Below are 21,999 nucleotides of genomic sequence, written 5' to 3' on the forward strand. Positions count from 1 at the left end.
GAAATTGTATTCATTTCAGGTGAGCTGTACCAAAATGTTGTTTAGGGAAGCAGAGAAAATAAATTATTCACTAGGGAATAAAACTGGTGTAAGCCAAAGGGGACATACATGCTTTGATTCTGAGCATAACATTGCTTCTGGTTGAGGTATTACACCTGCAGAAATTAGTTTTATGAAAAAATTCAGCTGTTCACTGTTCTTTGTCAATGCACATACCTGAAGGTAGGATGTATGCACAAGCAGCAGGCAACTCAGCTGTCACACTTTCAATCATCACCCTCCTAGAGCAAGTTTCCCCCTTTCCAAGTCTGGCCAGCCCTTGCAGATACTCTATTTTACATAGCCACAAATTTATCAGCATAATTCCTTTCCAAGTGGAGCATTCAATATGTTACCAGGCCAAAATGTGTATCAGTGTTGACTCAGTAACACAACCTACAGTGGATCAAGGTAGTAAATTGAATAAATCTTTTATAACTCTCTCTTACTCAGCAGTTACACCAGTGCTCTGTGGGTCCATTGACCAGGAAACACAAATCACTGCATGGGGATGGTTTCCTTCCTTCTTTCCTCAATAGATGGAAAAAAATATTTGGGTAATTGTAATTTTGTAATTGGAATTGAGTACCTTTGGAAGAGGAAATGGTTCTTATTTCATTAAGCCTAAGTGTTGTGATGTTCTTTCCAGAATGAAATATTTGGAAGTTAGTGGCTTCTTTGAAAGTGTCATTGTTTTTTAAAATTTTCTCTTGCATTTTATAACATAATTTTGAGTGTACAGTTTTCAAATCTGAGAAGATAATACAATCTTTTCATTTTCTCAATAGCTTTCACTTGAAACTGAGTGTATTTTCCCATACTACCATAACAAAAAACCCCAAAATCTAACCGAAACCCAAACATGGCAAATATCCAACATTAAGGTTTTATTGAAGATCCATGAAAATAAATTTCAGATCCTTCAAAAAAAGAAAATTTGATTTTCCACTTTGCCACAAACCAATGTGTGCCATAAATCAAATGCTAGAAGCATACCTCTTTTCAGTCTTTGATCTTAGCATACAGCTCAGAGAAAGGCCAAACCATGAGAGCTTTTTTTTTCTACTACACTGAGCCTGCTTTGTTAGATGAAACTATGGGTTGGCTTCCTTCTTCAGCTGGAATTGGCCTTCCAAACATAGCTGGATAATTAGAATTAAATCAGAGGAACGCTGAAAGCTAACTGGGCGATGGGAAGAGGAGGTCCCCGTGTGTCCTCTATTTCATACAAATAAGAATTGGATTGTCGTTTTTATTATTCCAGCGAAGAAAAGACATTTACAAGAGGCTGGCTGTGGGGCAAGAGAGGGAGGGATTGCTCCTCATCCCACATGGAGATTCTCCTGCCCTGATCTGAATTTGGGTGGATTACGCCATGTCCCTTCCCTGCACGTTGAAATTGTGTTCTCAGTCCCCACTTGATATTACACGCAAAGATCATTGCCCTTTCCTGTCCACACACACACACACACACACACAAAAGGCATCTTTTTCATTATTATTTTCTTTCTTTTCTTTTCCTGCTTCAGCTGTGGGTCCAGCTGGGGAAGGAGTGGGAAAAGGCACGAGGTGGGAGGAGTGGGATGAAACGGAGGGAGAGGAAGGCAGCGTTTGTGCGTGGGGGGACGCGGCGTCCTCCGGGGAGGCAGTTCCTGTCAGGGAGATTACAATGGTTGTCATCTGTGTGATCAAAAAGGAGGGAAACACTGCAGAAGGGATGAGTCTCCACAGCTGTGAAGGGCTGTTAATAACATCACCACGCAGGCCCACACCACCCTCGCCAGTGCTGCTCTCCACGGGAGGAGAGCAGCAAAGTCCCTGCAGAAATTGGCACAAAGCAGCTGCCCCCAACCCAGGCACTGTGGGCACGGGGGCTGCCTGGGCCAAAACGCAGACATGAGACACATGCCACCCCCTCCCAGCAGCAAGGACTTTTATCCTCCTTACTTTTTGCTTCTGCATGGTAATTATTCTTTTTAACAACAGAATATTTGGGAAAGGAACAAGTATTGCTGCAGAAAGAGAAAAAAAAAAAAAGTGTTTATGAATAATGGAACATTTCAAATCCATCTGGTTTCCGAGACATTTTTTAGTTTCTTGCTACAGCCAATTATATAGCATGCTTGAGTGATAACTGGTTTTATCCTCAGGCTCATTCTGCACACTAATTTCTACACTGATAGTTGCTACCAACCTCTGAGGTTAGTAGCCATATGGTAGTCCAATATGGCACTTAATACTACACTTGTTATACAGTAAGCAGTATTCCGGCAATCATAAATCCACATTGTAGTAGGCACTGTAAAAAAGCTGTGAGTCCTTTTTCTGAGTTTTGGCAGTGATGGCTATTTTTAATTTAATTTCAAGGACATTATAGAATCATTTGCGACTCTTTTTTGAATTTTTTTTTCCTTCTCTGTTTTATTGCTGATGAAAGTCAAATTGCTGGCACCAATCCTTCCTGTAAATGGCAAAGACAGTGGAGAGTGATAGTTCTTTTCCTAGCAGAGGATCTCCTGATACTGATGCTTCTGTCAAATTGATCCCATCCAGTAGGAATTGGAAAGCCTCCTCTAAATTGTGCTCTGTGTTGCTAAACAAGTGCCAGTCACTAGAAATAGCAAAGTGGCATTTTGTGGGCTATCCATCTTGCAAAATAATAACCACTCTTAGCATTAATTCAGAGATTTTATCACAATATCCTCATCTGACGAGCCATAGCACAGGCTTGTTAAGGCAAAGATGGTCATTATTGTACCTACCACACACATCAGAGGCGCAGGAAGATAAACAGAGGATAAATGTGAATCCTTTCCAAGCCAGGAAGGGAATGTAGGTGTCCTGGCTCCCACACCTCTACAAGCATTAAGTCAAAGAATTTCACAGGGGGGAAATACTCCCATGTAAATGCACAGGAAATTGCATCGAAAACAAATCCATCCTTTCATCAACCTATTCTCATTTCAGCACCATATTTCCTATGAGGTTGAAAAATCTGCTGCATGAGAGCATATGTTCCTTCAAAACTCATTTCAGATGTAACTTTTTTTAGGTTTCACCTCCTCTTCATGCTTTCTTTCCATAAATTGCTTTCCAGGGCTGTTGTTTTTTCCTATTTATTTGCTCAGCAATCATTAAGAGCTACCTGATTCAAAGAGGAGTCTTCATAAAGTGTGTTGGACAATATAAAAGATACTCTGGTGTAAGAAGTCAATTAATAATTTTCACCTCTGTTAAAAAAAAGGGAAAAAAACCCAAAAAACCCCCACCAAATACACAGAACAAAAAATAACAGTTGTCCTGTATTTACATTTCTTCCAAAAAGAAGTGCATTTACATTTTCCTCCCAAATCTATAAAGATTCTTTCTTTCCCCTGGTGCCTCTAACAATTAATCAGCAAATATAACTTCTAAGGAAGTTTTATGGTATATGGACTACAATCTATTGTGGAAGGAAGTTATTCAACATGAAGCTGAGCTGGAGGAGCTAGAATAAATAGACTAAATTTTATCCCTGACAGACAAGCAGACTGAGGGATTCAGGGAAATTCATATGATGGTAAGGGCCAACCTGACCCAATGGCCTGCAAGAGGATGGAGAATTAGCTGCCTCTTATCCCAGATGAAGTCTGAAAATAGAGGACACTCAGGACAGCTATAAAGTGGACATGAGTTTTGATATAATAACACCATGTTATTTTAACTGCTAGCTGTAACCTCAGAGTCATTACAGGGCTCAGCAATGTAGGTACCAAGTTTAAACTGCACTAACAGAAGGAAAGGAACACTTAAAGCATAAAGAGAGCAGTGTCTTTGTGTTTGACTACCTGAGGCTTAAGAACCTGTTATCAGAAATCGTGAGCATCTTTCACGTGATTTCATCCTGGAATGAAAAGCAGCAACTCACAGGATTTCCATAATTATTACATTTGATTTAACTCAGAGAGAAGACCTGTAATCAACCCCACTGATACCCTTGCTTTGCTTGTATGGCTGTTAGTACCACAGCCCCCTGTGTAATTTTCTATACCTCCTTTCATATCAGGTGTAGGAGGCACTCCACTATCAGCTTACAACAACCTGAATTTGTAAACAGCCTACCTGGTCCTTATCTCAGCATTGAAGTGTGCAAGTTATCTAACTGCAAAAGTCAGCACAGAGATATGTATTTTGCCTGTGAAAACAGATCTTGACCTTTGAATTCAAGTCACTCATTTCCAGAGCTACATGTGGAGAAGTGGGAAAAATCAGGGATGCAGTCCCTTGACTCAGTGAAGTTGCTGAACTCAAGAAAGATGTTGGGCAAACTGTAGGTCACCTTGAGACAGAAGGTTTTGTTCTTCTTATCTGACAGTATCGTCTCTGAACAAACTGATTTTAATTTTGTCTTTGCCTCTGCAATAAGGGGATTTTATCCTGGCTGGTTTGCTTGTGTTTCTCTGCCTTTATGTAAATGGGATTTCAGAAAAAGGAGGCCTGACTTTAATTTTTCATTAATTTTGTTTGTTTGTTTTTTCTTCAAGAGGTTTTTTTTTTACCGTTTAGAGTATTTTTTCTTTTTTTTTTTCCCAAACAGGAAATTCCTCTCTGGGCTCATCTATTTGGATGTTTACCAACAAGCTTTTCCCTTAGTTAGCTTATTCCACCTACAAACTCAGTCAGTAAAAGGCAATCCTGAATAAGAATATGCATGCAAGTGGAAAGGAAACATGGGTATTTTACACCAAAAGAAGCTAAATTCTCTAGTATCTCTTTATTGTAGTACAATTTCATTTGTAAACAAGCTTAAGGAAGGCAGTGCCCTGTCTAGTGGAAGGTGCTCCTGACCTGGTTTGGGAGTTTGAATGAGATGATGTCTAAGGTCCCTTCCAAACCAAGCTGTTCTGGGATTCTATGAAAATCTAAAAGGGATTGTTTTATTTTTTTCTTTTAGGGAAGTGACATTTGGGACTTGGCAGCATTGTGGTTGTCTCAGCAGTTACCATCTTCTCTTACTAGCTGAAGAAGGGGGGGAAATGTGTATATTTTCAAAACTATCGTTTTTCTCTGGTTGTGTAGAACCACAGAATTATCTTTCTTTTTTTTCTTTACATGTAAATACCTCCAGTTGTGACTTCTTAGACCCATTTGTTAATGATCTATCAGTCAAGTAGCCCAAAATCTGAAGACAACTTGAATGGATGGGCAGTTGGAATATTCCCCAGGAAGCCAGGATCATCTTGCTAAGAAGAGCCTGTGCTGCGGATGACACAAGGAGGAAAGTCAAAAGAAGCACAAGGAGTCAGCGAATGCATTTGAAAATTAAAAGGATGAGGGAAAAAAATGAAAAAAATAAAAACACAATAGAGACAGAAAACAGTTTTCAGTATTCACCAGCTCTCCTCATCACTCCAGCCCAGGGCTTTGGAATAGACCCAGTGGAGGGCAGCCTCCTCTCCACATTTCTGACAGACGGGGCATGCTGCTCACCTTTCCTGCCATCTAGTTTGTGTTTTGACAATTCGGGATGGAAACTCCAGCAAATATATGCAGAGAGCGAAGATCCTCGGCTCCCCTTCTCCTCCTGAGGAAGTTAGCCAGGCATTGCAGAAATGTGATGCGTGAATAACACAGAGTCTAAGCAGAAAATGAGTACGTTTTAAACAAGTCCACTGGAAAAGAATTAGCAGTGAAACTGAAAAGAGCCATATGCCAATAAGGGGGAAAGTGACTCAAAGTGACACGCTGTAATAATATAATTGAGTTAGGATTAAATTGCAGAAGGATAAAAGCAAGGACAGAGCTAAAAAGGTAGAGGCTGAGACATGTGCTGCCTTGTTAAGAGGGATATGGTCAACAGGAGGGGATTCTCTTGCCGTTTTCCTTTCATTTATAATTAGGCAGTGAAAGTACCAGGGGCACGTCAAGCCATTTGAGGGTTTAAATAAAACAGCATTCCCCTGAACCATCATGGCTCAGTTTCAGCATCCCCCCCATCCCCCAGGGCTCCTTGGAAGCAGTGGGAGTCTCCAGCTATCTCCTCCTGTGGGAAACCCTCCCTGGCAGACAGCATCCGGACCTTCTCCGTCTCCCACCCTCGATCTTTATTGTTAAGGGAAAGGGGGAGGTGGCAAGGGTGTGAGGCACCCTTAAGAAATCCCCTGTTTATTTAAGAGTTTTTGCAGGCAGGGGCATGGGGGAGGGCTTCTTTTTTCCTCCCCTGAATTCTCCTCTATTAATATATTCCATTTAAATTGCTCACGGCACCATGTACTAATTAGGACTAGAATGACAGTTTGAGGAGAACAACTGAACCCACTTGAACTCTTGGAGTTCAGAGTTCATGCACATATGGGAAAAACATCTTCCCATTTGTTTCTGCAAATACTCTGCACGTATCATGGAAAATATAGCTGATATGTATGGAAAGAGCTGATCCTGATGGCTCCTGTAGACACTTCAGATTGCAGCCAAAGAGATTTGAAATGCTCATTTAAAGACAACACTCACTGAATTGGTTCTGTTGGTGATCACACATTGAGTTGCACTGATTTAAATGAAAGTGTTAATTTGATACCAGTTTAGATCCACCAGCACAAAAGCACAATGGAGTCCCAGGGCATGTTAAAGCAGGCTCATTCCAGTTCAGAACAAGTCAATGAAGAACAGTTTTCAGCTACACTAAGACAAGATTGCTACACAAAGCTACACAGAGCTACATGGAGCTGGGCAAAATGAGGATGTTTTTAAGTGCAGCCAGGGCCTTTGTGTTACTTAATCTCACACCAGACACCTCAGCACTTACCTTCAGTGGATAGCCAGTGGTTTTTGCAACATTCATGTAATAATAGCAATATTTAGTGATTGCAAGCATATATCTTACAGTATTTTAGCCAGGTGTGTCAATTGTAGCAGGCACACACATTGATTTAAGTTCCCAAAATCAATTTTCCTATTTTGATGGCTTTTATTTTGTCCATTTGAAACTACCCTTCAGGTGCTGACTTCGAACCACTCCCTTTCCCAGTATAGAGCATCCAAATATTGACTTGTTCCAGCTTAATGAAATTGATTTTGACTTCTCACCTTTTATTATTTTGGCGGGAGGTTGTGTGCAGACCAAGTCTGTAATGAAACAGGATGATTTACTCAATACCACACAGCAAATCAGTGCCACAGCTGGAGATAAGAGCCGACTTCTACAGAGAACCACCACGCAAATTTGGACTACAAGTCTTGAAAATCAGCAGGCTTGGATTGTCTGATAACTCCGGTTTATGTGTTGGTTTCCTTCCAATCTGTTAAGGAGAGGTTTCTATAAGAGTAACTTGGCTGAAATGTCTATGTCTGTCCCTGATCTCTTACTGTTATTTTCACAGAGTCATAGAATGGCTTGGGTTGGAAGGAATCTTAAAGATAATTTCATTTCTTTCCCTTTCCCTTTCCCTTTCCCTTTCCCTTTCCCTTTCCCTTTCCCTTTCCCTTTCCCTTTCCCTTCCTTTTTCTTTCCTCCCTTGCCTATGGTGACCACATCTCTTTTGTACCACTAAATGTCACAAGAGGGAATCAGTTGCCATGTGGTTTATTTGCTCTTTTTCCCTCTGACATTCCCTCAGCCTGAGGAGTTTAGGAGTAATGCTGGTGGTTTGGTGGAAGCACATTGCAAGTCTTTGGAGACGCAAGCAATTCAAAACCAATCAATGCATCTATAAATCCTTGTAAAACTCAGATCCTGAATACCTGGTTACTCTTTCATTATGCGCTGACCCAACAAATGAGGCTGGGGTATTCCTAAGACACTCTTCATTTTTCACTCTGTGCTGTGCTCTGTGTTATTTCTCCATGGCATGCATAAAGGAAAAAAATGTGTCTTGTAAACATTGATCTACTTATTATTCTGCTTGTTTGGATAGCCTTAAAAATGGATATTTATCTACAGTTTAGGTGTCTTAAACACAGACTGGGTACCCAGACATAACACGAATGTGGTCGTACAGAGACCATCCGTGATGGCTGTTTTCAAAGCACTCATATCCCATATCCTAAACCCGATTTTTACCTCCTCCAGGAGCCAGCAGTTTAGAGTAACTCCTTTGGGAGCACAGATTTCTGCAAAGTCCGCCATGAAAAGCTACCTTTCTCAGGTGTTAACGGTTGAGGCCAACTGTTCTGCTTTTTTCAAGGCTGGAAGTAGTAAACTGTAAGGATTTCAGGCAACATATATGTAATGACTGACAGCCGAAATATAGAGACATAAAGAAATGGGTGTCAGGGCTAATGCAGTTCTGCACATCTCCATCACACATTTCAGACATGGGCATTTTTCTTTTTCAGCCTCTGTGTTTTAAAACAAACCAGATTGGGGCCATTGCTGCCTGTAGATTATGGCCCTCGAAGTGATAAACATGCTGTTCCATTGCTATTTGCCCCATGAGATAAACATTTCTGATGGATTTTTCTGACAAAACTGAGAAACCTAATAATCGCAACGTCAGAAAAAAAGTGAAAACTGATTCAGTTTGATCCCCGAAGGACAGGAGAGAGAAAACAGCAATAGGAGATACAGTTCTGTAGGACTGAACTTGTCAAAGCTCTTTTAGACTGCTTTGAATAAGCACATCCGCTTGGTGTTATAAATAAAGGTTTCAGACGGCAATTTGCATGGATTAGGATTGTTAACGTTTATCAGTTGCTGGATTTTAAAGAACTCCCAACTTCTTGATAGGAGTAACTCTTTGTAGTGAAAGATTCATGGTGGGAGTGAAAAAAAAATCTGATGAATTTCAAGCTACAGATGAGAGAAAGCAAAGCCATCCAGATCTAAACTGAGATACCATTAGTGGTTCCCATAAATCAAATCATGTTTATAGCAGGGATACAGTTGAATTACCATCTGGACTTTTTAACCTCAACATTTATTTCCGAACCCTCCTGCAATATTGAAAGTAAACTTAACCCTTCCTTTCATCTTCAGGACTTTGACCTGGTGCCAGTTCTTATTTTGAAGGAATGATCTGATTTTTGATGGGGACAGAATGTCACACGTGGCATGAGGTTGGAAGGACTGGGAGTTTCTTGCAGAAGACAAAGTCGTAAAAGAAATAAAATATACTCGGTCTTAAATGAGATCAGCTGAATAGAGGGTCAGTGGGAATGAAGTCAGGGGGAGGATAAAGAAAGGAGAGTTCATTTTAATTCAGGTAGAGGACACAGATGGGGTCCAAGGACAGTGTAGCAAAACATGTAACAGTCAAAAGGAACTTCTATTCTCTCAGGATATGTGGGTTTACTGGGAGGTAGATGGGTGATGAAGAGCTGGATCCTGTTTTCATTGGTGTTAATAACAAAACTGTCATTGCCTGTAATAGAACATCCACCTACTTGTTTGCAAGTGAGAACTTTAACCCTTTACTGACAAAACAAATAAAGCTCATATCAAGCAAGTTTTAAAGTTTCAGGAAAAAAAACATCAAGTTTTCTGGGTTCAAGTTTTTTTGGTATGTGTGTGTTGGGGTTTTTTTCTGCTTTTTTTTTTTTTTTTTTTGCATTTTTTTTCCCCTTCCTTTCAGTCTACCTCTGAACTTCCTGATTCAGTCAAGGAGCTGCCAAAGTAGTTAGTAAAGGATATTGTTGTGCTATTTCCAGCTCAGGAAGTTGTAGACAGATGGGGGTCAGTCTTTTTTCCCAGGTAAAAAGTGACAGGACAAAAGGAAACAGCCTCAAAGTGCATTGGGGGAGGTTTAGATTGGATATTAGGAAAACTTTCTTCACTGAAAGGGCAGCCGAGCATTGGAACAGGCTGTGCAGGGAAGTGGTGGACTCACCATTCCTGGAAGTACTCAAAAACTGTGTAGAGCTGAGTTCTTCCAGTAACAGGTAACAGGGATCTCCATAAGGGCAGCATGAGTGAAACCTCACTGTGTGTACGTAGGGCTGTGAGCCAAGAATTTGCACAAATATACACACATTTACCATACAGGGTGACTTGTGTAGGGCCTTTGACTGGCTGAAAGGCTGAGATTCAAGTAGGAAAATCATCCTGGGATTATGCCACGTGGCTGGGTGAGTCCCCTGCTGTCCTAGCCTTGGATATCAATCACGATTCTTTTCTTTGAGGGCAGTTTCCCTGAAGAAAATAAATGTCTTCCCACCTCCTCTCCAAAGCTGTTTTTGTAAATGTCTTCGGTGTCATATGTTTCAAAGTGAGCTGAACTTTTTTTATTCAGTCCTTGTTAGACACAACCTCATATTTCACACCCCAGCTGGTGCCAGGATCCTCTTGGTCTTCTGGCGACATTACTGCCATTTCCTATCTCTCCCCTTCCTGAATTTACCTAACCCAGAGCTCTGGCCTTTTGTTGAAATGATTTTCTGCCTTCCGGCCCTGCGTGCCGTGTGTCAGATTATGTGCAAAAGGTCTCAACCCACTTCCCCTGGGTTTAGACACAGGATGAGGAAATGAAGAAGAGTGAAGTTACTGATTTCGTTTTGGAGGTCAGGGTGGGTCTTCTCGGGGTAGAACTGGAGTCCAAAGAGCAAATGCTGCCATTTGTTATCCATATTTTGTCAAACAAACAAGAAACCCCAACAATTATTCATGCCGAGTCGGAAATACTTCTCAAAACAGCTGACAAAAGAGAACAGGAGGACAATAGGTGGATGGTGAGATTATATATATACACTTTATATATATAGCCCAGACACAGACATCCAGGTTTGTTGGAAACAGTCTGAAGACACGAGGAGCAGTCTGACAATCATCTCTGGACTGCTCAAGTGGGCAAGCTGCCTTGTCTGCTCAGTAACTCTCTGATAGCATTGTGCAGTCTGATTAACCCACACTGGAAACCTGTAACATCAAAAGGCTGTCTGAAACCCTGCCAGGAGAATGTTTCCCAGTACTGGGGAATCACAAAATTTGCCACGTAGAGGAGTGTACAGACTCCAAGCCAGCAGCCTGAGGCCATGCTGAAAGCAGAGGCAGGAGAAAACATCAGTGCCAGCCTTGCCCTCCTCTGCTGGGGAGAGGATGCACCCTCACCTGTGCTGCTGGGACAGGACCTGAGTGGCCTCCTCAGGGTGAGCTGGGTGCTGCTCAGAGCTGCTGAGGGCAGCCAGCCGATGATACAGGGTGAGCTGGGTGATGCTCAGAGCTGCTGAGGGCAGCCAGCCGATGATACAGGGTGAGCTGGGTGATGCTCAGAGCTGCTGAGGACAGCCAGCCCATGATACAGGGTGAGCTGGGTGATGCTCAGAGCTGCTGAGGGCAGCCAGCCCATGCCTCAGGGTGAGCTGGGTGATGCTCAGAGCTGCTGAGGACAGCCAGCCCATGCCTCAGGGTGAGCTGGGTGATGCTCAGAGCTGCTGAGGACAGCCAGCCCATGCCTCAGGGTGAGCTGGAGGATGCTCAGAGCTACTGAGGACAGCCAGCCCATGCCTCAGGGTGAGCTGGGTGATGCTCAGAGCTGCTGAGGGCAGCCAGCCCATGCCTCAGGGTGAGCTGGAGGATGCTCAGAGCTACTGAGGACAGCCAGCCCATGCCATGGAGGAAGAGCCGCAGTGCAACGAGACCAATGTGCATCTCCCTCTCCTGATAATTTGGGAAGCAGATCTTGGTTTCCTGGGTGAGCTCCACACTGAGCACATCCTCCTACCTTCCTCCCCATGCCACTGACTGGCAGTGTCGCGCTGTCACCGTGCCCCTTGCACAGATGTGGTGGCAGTCCAGGAACGCAGACCCCAACCTGCCTGCTCCAAGTCTGCCGGTTTCCTCACGGATCTGTGCAACAGCACTGGAGGGGGAGGAAAAACAAACAAAGAAGCAAACAGACGGAAAGGCAGAAATCCAAAAGCACTTCCTCTCCCTCCGCAGGTTGCTGGTTGTACCTAGAGCTCTGGCTGGTTTATGTATGCATTCAGAGTAAGTTCTCTGAGGAGTATCCTGCAGTCATTTCTCAGCGAGTGTGAACAAACTCATTAACAGCTCCTTTACTGGAATGATAAGTTGTTTCTTAATGAAGGGAAAAATAAATACCCTTGCTAACCCAGGCTCCATCACTAGAAGTCACACATCATTCTTAAAGACTCCTTATTTTCCACCAGAGACATTTGTGTACAGCCCCTAAACAAAATGAAAGAGCCTGTTTCTCTTTCTTAGACGCTCTTTTAGATGCTCAAACTGCACGGCATTTCTTAGATGCTTTCTAGAGTTTTATCCCAGATGTGAGCACCTTGTGCTCAAAAAGACAAAAAATAATGATCTCAAACACCACCCATTTTAAGAAAGCCAGGTTTGTAGCACTTAAAACATGGGACTGGGGCCCAAGAGATTTGGGATCTATTCCAAGCTCTGCCATTGACCTGCTATGTAGTTTTGCTTGTAAGGAACTCACTTAAGCTCATTGTGTTTCAATGTGCCCATTTGTGAAATGGAGATTATAATGCCAAACTCACAAGGGGGCTGTAAAGGTTAATTAAATAGAGTTTTTAGGTGATTTCCCTTATTTGGATGAATATCATAATAGATGTATTGTTTATTAATGAAATTAGTGCAAAAATCACAACTGAATTTTTGCAGTGAAAAATGCATGGTGGTTTTTTTTGTGTGTGAAAAATGCCAATGTATAAATTTTTAAAAAATTGTTTTCAAGCTATATTGATTCAGTTTAAACTTCAAAAACCCAGGAATGTTTTGCAAATTTTTTTGGTCAATTTTGGCATGTAACTACATGATGATGCCTGTACTAGCAATTAGAACAGCTAGGGATCACGATGGGAAGGATTGTGAAAACAAACAGGAAAACAAAAAAAAACCCCACAACATTTGAATAATACTTCAGATGCTCATGTTCTTCACGGTATAAAAATGCAAGGGCATTCATGTCATCAGAATTTTTTAATACCTTTGTAAGACTTGATGCTAGCTGTTTTCAAATGTAGAAGTTTGTTTTCCCTTTCAACCAGACTAACATTTGTGATTCCATGTTTAGAAATTGCACAGAATTTTAGAAAATGAAATTATAATATACCCAGGAAAACAATAATAAAAGTAATAAATTAAACCTCACGTTTCTTATCCTTTCCTGTTATCAGTGTTCACTTCAACTGGAACTGAACAGCAATCAAGCAGTTTGATGGAATGATTTGATGCAGATCAGTCTCTGCAGGAGTGAATGGGATATGCTCTGCCCTCCTACCCTTCATCTATGTGGACTTGGGAACCCTTCTTAAGTCAACACACAGTCACATATTTTAAGACACTAAACCTGTCCCTCATGCAAGGCACTTAGTCACAATTTTTACTTTCATGTCAGTGGAAGGAATATGGTGGATAATTGTTATTTTTGTTACCCTTGGAGCTCTTGCCTCACCCGCATGAAGAACACCTCAAGAAACTTCAAAACAACAAGAGAAGAAAGTTAAGCCCAGCTCCTGTGAAACTTGCTTACACTGAAGCTTGAGTTTGGACTGAAGATTTAAATGCTCTCCTTCTCTCACTGGACAAGGTGACCTACCCCATAACCAGAGAAACTCCAAATGAAGAAGAGCTATTCAGTTATCCTGTCCACCTCCTCCCTTTGGCACAAGATTGAGGGTTACAGGGGTTCTGGCAGTGGGCTGTGCACAACCCATGACAGAGGCTGCACAAAATATGAATCATGTTGTACTTAAAAGGCCCAAATGAGTTTACTCTGGGCTCCTCCCCCTTCCTTGCAGCTTATGCGAAGGGGGTCCTGGAACTTAAACTGGTTGACAAAAAAGAGACTGAATCAATCCCTGAAAACAATAGATTTAACCCTGTGAGCTCCATTGCTCTACTCACTGCTAGTGCTTCTTGTGCCATTTTGGCCACTGAGAGATTCCCCCAGGACGCTCTTTTTAAATGAAACAAAACCTACCCACTGTGTAAATCTAACATCAGTTTGTGGTTTCCCTCGTTCAAACTTCTGGGATGGCTGAGCGAGTCTCAGATGTGAAATCAGCTCACTGCAGAATGGAGGGCTCTGTAACTAGAAAAGAAAACCTGCAACTACAAAGAAAAATCAGTGATTTTGATAGCATCAAGGGAAATAGCATCTTCATTTTCTGTTATTGTATGAAGAATCCTCCTCGACCTACTTCCAGAACTCTGTGTGGGCATACATGGAGATATTCCATTTGCCCATTAGATGTTGCTAGATTAAGATTTCACATATGATTTCTGAGTACTTTTGCCCCTTGTCCTTTAAAAGATGCAGAATTAAAATTTGCACACTGAACATTGTCTTCCTCTCTGTGCTTGAATGGCTTTTCTGGTCCTTGAGTTGCGCCAGTGACACTCAAGGACTTCAGCTGAGTGCTCAGCCGATCATCCTGGGGAGGAAAAAAATGAAGAAAATCCACAACCAAGAAATCTGATGCATTTTATTGAGTTCATATAAAGGATTCATAGAATGATTTGGGTTGGAAAGGGCCTGAAGGATCATTTAGTTCCAACCCCCTGCCATGGGCAGGGACACCTTCCACTAGACCAAGTTGCTCAATGCTCCATCAAACCTGACCTTGAACACTGGGTTGGGGCATCGCAACTCTCTGGGAAAACTGTGCTAGGGCCTCACCATCTTCACAGTAAAGATATGGAGAGTCACATGGAATTTAGCCTTTTGCACAGGTGACGCCAAAATTCTGGCTGCCTTTCACATATGCCAGGGCATGTTGGTACATGTAGGTATGTATTACTGTAATCACCTTCTGTGCTTCTAAAAAGAAGTTTACAGAGTTGCTGACATGATTTGCTCTGAGTTGAGATTTGCAGAGTGTCAGCTGGGAGAGCATATTCCTTTGGAAATGAAACAGTACAAAATAAATGCATTTGGTCATTTCGCTAAATTCTGAGATGTAAAGCAGGTTTCCCCAGCAAGAGTGAGAAGAAGCTGTGCTCACTCTGGCAGCAAAGACTGCAAAAAGTGGCAATCAGTCTTAGTGGGGTCTGAGCATGGTGCTTATTAATCTGAATTTACATTTCTTCTATGGAAACAGGGGGTTTCTAAAGTGACCTGAATTACTGTGAGCTGACAGTTGCTGTGCTCACAGACCTTCAACACACTGCGTGCAGGGAAGGAGTTTCCTTCCCACTCTTTGACATTCTCTGTTCAGAAGATTTTTTATTTTAACCCCAGTCCTAATTGCCCTTCAGTATCAAAATTAATTGTGTTTTCTGCTAAAAGGCCAGTGCAGTTTAAGGTTACTCCAGGGTCCCAGCAGCCGATGCATCTTCTGTAAATGGCTTGATTGCCGTCTGTGGAGAGGAGTGCTGGGAGAGATTTGCTTGACCGAGGCTATACATTACAGTCCAATTAGTGTGGAGATCACTACATGAGTCTTTAACTTTATCTAGGAGCTGTCGGAATCTCTAATGCTGGGAGCAGGGAGAGGAAGAAGGATGCAGAGCCCACCTGGGCAGCCACACGGAGCCCACGTCTCCTCCTGGCTGCCCTCTCACTGCCTTGCAGGCAGCAGAGGGAGCAGTTGGAGGATGGAAACACTCAGTGAGCTGCACTTCTCATCCTACAGGTACTCTTCTCCCTTTTTTCTCCCTTTATTTCTTTGCTGATATATTAGTGTATGGATTTGATTTTGATTCTTTTTTTTTTTTTTCCCCCCTCTTCTTGAGACAGCTCATCTGAGGTCTGGATTCATTTAATGTAACCTGAGGCAGTGGGCTGAAGTGGATGGGAATCTGCTAGCCCTGGGTCCTCTGGGCTGACAGAGAAAGAACAACACATCCAGATATTAAATTAAATTCCCACAATGATCTTTAGAGATGGTTTTCTCCCTGGCACTGTCCCTCTGTCCTACAGCCAGGTCTCCAAACTCAGGTGTTTCATTTAAGTATTTAAAAGTGAGCAAGAGTTAGACTTTTTATTGCTCTGTGCAAGAACTCAGGAGCTCCTGTTCTGCTCAGGGTGAAGTCAAGCGAAAAATATAAGTCAGTAGCAGAAAAGGCCAATTCTAACATTAAATGTTCTTTGCCGATCATAGAGTAGATCTAGAAGACAGGCAGTACTAGTTAATTCCTGTGAGCTGAAATTACTCCTGTTTGGATCTGCAAGGATGAGTGGAGATTCAAAAATAAAATAATAACTATGAATGGTCATCAGCTGAAACCATCTCAGTGTGGTTTTGAAGGGAATGGGGCCCCACAGTCCACATTAATCACACACTGCAAACACTGGCACACAAATATGATGAAAAATGGGTCCAAAATATTCTTATCCCAGCAATTTTGTTCATACAAGTTCAGTCTGCAAGTTAGATAATCTCAACCTATATGTTGTGCATGATTGTTACAAAAAACTCTAATGAAACACCAGCTTCTGCCTTATCAGATGCATACGGAACATCTGGAATTAATTTTTGGTTGGTCTGTGCCTCAAGTCATCAGGCCTCTTGTTTGCATATCTAGGCCTCATGATATCCAAAAAATCTTCTAAAAGTGGCTGGAACAACCAGTATTAAACAAGACTATTAAGGAGTGCTGTAAAAGTTTGAAAGCTAATGAAAAGGAGAATGCCAAGTCCCTGACATTTTTCACATCTCCACCCTTTATTTTTCAGCTAGCTTTAAAGCTTAATGTCTTATTTTCTGAGTCAGCCTCCAAACCAGGGAATGAAGAGGCAGCTGCAAAAGTGGGGAAAAAAAGTTGTTATTTGACACCATCTCACAGAAGTTCCAGAACAGTGAACTTTCTGTAACAGCTCCACTTCTCATTACAATCTCATTTGACACTGGAGCAATTATGACTAAAACAACAACACCAAAAAATGTCTACATGAGTATTTCAGCATTCGGAGGATTACAGAGCACCATAATATGTTAGACAGCACACGCCTCCTTTAATTTCTTTTTGTGCTGTGCTAAAGATATTAGCGTCAGTAACACAATGATGGTATCCATCAAACTGTATCCCTGCTCCTCTCATTTCTGGGCGCTGCAGAAACACCTCCAGGACCTGGGACACAGCCACAGACCTCAGCCCTTCCCCTCAGCCCTGTTTCACCTGCTGGGTTCACATACTTAGGATTCCACTCACCACCAGCTCTCCTGCGCGGTTCACAACAGATCTTGTATCAGTGTGCAGCGGCGTGTTTGCGCAACCCAGAGATAAGGGAGTCTCTCTCTCTCAGAGGCATTTTAGATTAAATAAAGCTGGTAATGGGATGAGAGCTGAGTCTCTCATCCACTGTTCTAAAGGTTCTTGAAAATGACACTGGATTGAGGCTCCAGCTGGCTCAAGCAGAATAGCCATACTGAACAGCAGCTTTTTCCTGTGGTCAGCAAAGCTGTGGATTGCTCAAGGTAGAAGCAAGTAACATTTACCTAATTAGAACTTTTTGACATTAAACATTTAAGAAAAAACAATATTCACATCATAATTATATAATAAGTTTTCTCACCACAAAATTCAAGGGTATGAATTACAGGAAAAAAAAAACATTTGTGTGAGGGACAAAAATGAGGTGGATTTCTCACTTTTCAGATACATGCAAACTGTGGCTAAATTCTGTGGTATTCCAATTAACAGCAGGTAATTCCTACTATTTGTATTTCCCATCATTTACCCTCTATACAACTGTAAAAAGAAAATTAACTGCTATTAAAGACAAGCAAAGAAACTCTTTGACAGCAATATAAGATGTTATTTCTAAGGACCAAGTTTAGTAGTAATGTAAGGCTGTTAAAAAAAAAATCCCTTCTTGTATGGGCCTTTCAGACCTGACCACAAGTGAATTTCTTGCTCATTTTTGGAAAATCCTGAGCCAGCTAGTCTCTGATACAGGACGCTGAAAACTGAGGTCTTTAGTATGATCTCTAATATGTCATAAGAACATAAAAAATAATTACAAGTTGCTCTAATTTAATTTTTATTTGTGGCTGCAGCATTCCCAACCTCTCTGCCTTAACAAGGAGGTTGTGAGGCTTGCAAGGACTTCAAAGGAAAATTCTGCATGTCAGAAAGTTATGAAACAAAGGCAAAGTGGAAATATAAAGTCAAAATGAAACCCTCCATCTTTCTGTCAAACTGAAACAATAAATAATAATGGCATCTTGCATTTATATAGTGGTTTTCATCCTGAAAGCCTGAAAAGCTCTTTGGAAACTTTACAAACTACTGTGGAGGAATAGGAATGATTTCATACACTGACCTATTGAAGGCTCCCACTTCTGTAAACAGTTACAGTCTACAGCCACATTACATCTCAGTCTGGGACAGGTAGAGACTGATCTTGAGAGATATTGGATGGATCTGTAGTTAGTCAGAGTAAATCTTCAAAGTCCTGTGGGAATTTACACTGCTGACAGTTATTGTTTCTCATGATCAGGCACTTGGTAAAGAAATAAAATTACAGGTAGATGAAATAGCTGCTGATCCTAGTCTGTGAAATATGGCAATAGCAGCCAGAGCTTTACAATTAAAATCCCTGGTAATTCATCAATCGTGGGATGGTAAACATACTCATTTTAGGGAGTCCAATCCTCTGTCCAGCCATTCCTCATTGTTATCATACAGCTGACATCCTCTCTTTCTTATTTTAATCTCTGTGTGTATATAGAAAAGGTGTTTTAAGAGCTAGTTGAAAGCAAAACAAACCTCTCAGATTTACGTCTCTGCCACGTTCAATTGTCAGGCAAAGCATGGAAGAAAATAAACCCAAAGAATGAGTAATTAGTAAGCTCAGGAAACTTGATTAAGCTTTCCATTTCTATCATATGTTTCACTTAAAAAAAATCACACTAGAAACTCGAGAAGTCTGTTGGATATTAAGAGATGGCATAGATTTCCAGATCCTCAATGGAGGAAAATTCTTGCTGATTTTCATGGTCTTTTTGTTCCAAGAAGGATCACATAATTTTGGCTCTTGAATAATATTTCTATAACTAGGAGTCAGCTCAGGAATTCCCTGTATGTGAATGTATTTCTCTATCAGCTGGTGCAATGTGTTTCTGCACTGGAACACAACTCTGAAAGCATCCAGCCAGCACCTCCCAATGGTGGCAGCAAAAGGAAGAGGAATGAAACAGGAAAAACAGCTCCAGGAACAGCAGAGTAAGAAATTGCCTTCAGATTTGTGTGTCTTCATTTCACTGGCCTGTGGCAGGTACTTGTGAGGGGATTTCAAGTTGTGGGTGTGATTCCTGCCTAAGCTGGACCCCATGTCTTCATTAGATTTCAAAGAATATACTGGAATTTGACATTGTTCTGCTTTCCCAGTTTCTATTATCCTCCCCAATCAGCAGCCACAGGAATGTTTGGAAAGTTCCCCTGCTCCCTTTCCAACCCCATCTTTGTTGGTCTATTTGCCCTGTGGCCAAAATTTGTGATGCCCAGATGTCATCACACTGCCAAGGTGAGCAATGGAACCACAGCTCATGGTCTGCAGCCTTTTTTACCCCATGCTCCCCTGGCCGATGAGTTTGGGCAGATGGGGAAAAGGAGAAGGAACATGAACCACCCTAAGCAGTGACCAGAGCAATGATTAAACATAATAAAGCCCTAAGGATCAACCTCTCCTATCAACACCCGGCAGAAGAGCACATAAATACTGTGCAGCTCAAGAAGGAAATGTTGAACCAAAGGCAGTTCCCCAGACCTCATCTGAGAAATAGTTCTCTCCTCTCTGGAGAATTTAGCACCAAATGAAGGCGAGATAGGGACAGTGTGTCTGCATTTATTTAAACTGTTCTCTGTACCAAGTATTCTATAGGAATAGGAAATTGTGGAAAAAAGTCTGGAGGCTTCTCAATATCCGTGGTTTTTTAGACTATTAGGAATGTATTTTTATGCCCTCTAAGTTTTTTCTCAAGTCAGAGTATTCTCTTGAGAGACTGGAAATTTCAGATCAGAGCTGTAAACTCAATCTCTGGATCAGTAATTCCCATTTATATCATGAAACACTCAAGAAAAAGCCTGATAGCTACATTTTGTTACAAACATGAGCTATTTAGGCATCCTGATTGACAACCTAAATTTTGCACATTAAATGATGGGATCTCTGGCTTCACAAAAGTATTCTTCCAGGCAGTAGAAACAGTGTTGAGTATTGTGGAAAAAAACCAAACCAACCTTTATGTTAAATCAGTTATTTCAAGGTTACATGCCATTAATTTGAATCTCATTGGTGGTTATTGGTCTTGCAGGTGGTTACTGGGGGAGCTTGGGTAATGCATTGCACAAAAGCTGGTTTGCTGGTGGAATATAGGTTGATATGTTCAAAGACACTCAGGGTTGCCACAGGACAAACTTTTGTTAAAAGTAAGTGAACGTCAGATGCTTACTTCTTCACGCTTCTGAAAACCTCCTGCTGTTTTTGCTTCTTAAACATGAGAAGAAGGTTGTCCAGAGCAGCTATTACAGGCTACTTATATCAAATCCTTCATATTGCTGGTGACTGGGAGCCCCCAAGAGTTCTTGTCCCACATTTTGCCTGACAATTAAATAGGCCGAGATATAATTTGCGCCCCATATTCTCAGTGTTGAAGGCAGTAGGTTTCTTCATTTTTAGCCTAACTCTTCTGTCACCTTCACCAGTTTCACATTATTTATGTTAACTCCATGGCCTAGGGGTGGGAGGGAGAGGGGAATTATTCCTAATTTACTGAAAGTGAGAGAAGAATCAGTCACTTCTTTCTTTAAATTTCTGTGGAGGATTGTTAATCAAAGTTAAAACAAATCTGTGTTCCAACGCAGAGGTGGGCGAGGAAATGTGTGCCTAACACATATGCACTTTGGGGCTCCTGCAGAAGGAAACAGAGTTCTGGAAACTGTTGTGAGAAAAACATTAAAGACACCAGACTCGATGCTATGCCACAGACTGGAAATGAGGCTTCAGACAATATCCAGCTATGTTTGAACCTACTTGAAGTGTTGAGTTTATTCTCCAACCTGCGATGCACGACGTAAATTATCTCCCTTTCTTATTTGCCTCACGTTTAAGAAGAGCCTGGCCTGGAGCAGGACAATGACTTAAAGTAAGAGCCAGGCAGAGAATACATCAGGAATTCGACCTGCAGGCCTATGAAATGCAGTGTCATCATAACCCAAAGGGCGTATCATTAGTCACTGAAGGAAGGAAGTGCAAGCATGCCCGGAGAAATCAATAGAAGGTCCTTGTCTAGTAACATGAAGAGAACAGCACCAATGTTTATGTCTTTGCCCTTCACATACTTTGCTCTTCCTTCCTCTCCAGTCATCTTTTCACTTTATCCAGAATTTCATTTTCCTGATTGCCAAGTACAAACGGACGAACGTGGTAACCGGGATTCAGGCTGCAATCCAGTCTTTTCTCAGAAAAAATATTTAAAAAAATGTCCATCAGGCCCAGTGTTTCTGCATGGTGGTTATCTGATTTGGCTCCTGCTAACTAAAAACATATGCAACTGGTTATCTCCATCAACACAGTTTAATTCAGCTCTGGTCCGTATTAGTGTGTTTTTCTGCAACTGATGTCTCTTAGTGCCATGGGTGAACTGTTACTGTTAAAATCATGTTTAAATATGAAGATCAAACAAATGGTCCAAAGGTTTCTAGCATCTAAAGATTCATTAAGCAATACTAAAATACTTTGCCATGTTTTAGTCAAATCTAATAATTCTTCCCCAAAATATCAGGCTTTCAATAAATACTTAGCCATCTTTTAATTATATGTATTAACTCTTCTCTAAAATATTATGCTTCCAATAACTGAGGACCCAGAATAATTAGGTATTTTAGAGTTTTTATAGAATATTAGGTAGTAATTAAAAATTGTCAAGGTTCCTTTTAATTCCATAATCCTGCACTTGACCTGTTCTTTTTTATGCCTCAGATTTCCCATCCATAAAATGAGCAAAACAGTAGCAATGTGCATCCCAGGGAAGGTACAAAGCACCACTCATTACTGTCAGGAAAATGCTCTGAAATTATTCAGCTGTATTCATAGCAAAAACCCAACGAATTAACAA

The sequence above is a fragment of the Ammospiza nelsoni genome, chromosome 14 (genome assembly GCF_027579445.1).
Source record: "Ammospiza nelsoni isolate bAmmNel1 chromosome 14, bAmmNel1.pri, whole genome shotgun sequence".
NCBI classification, from domain to species: Eukaryota; Metazoa; Chordata; class Aves; order Passeriformes; family Passerellidae; genus Ammospiza; species Ammospiza nelsoni.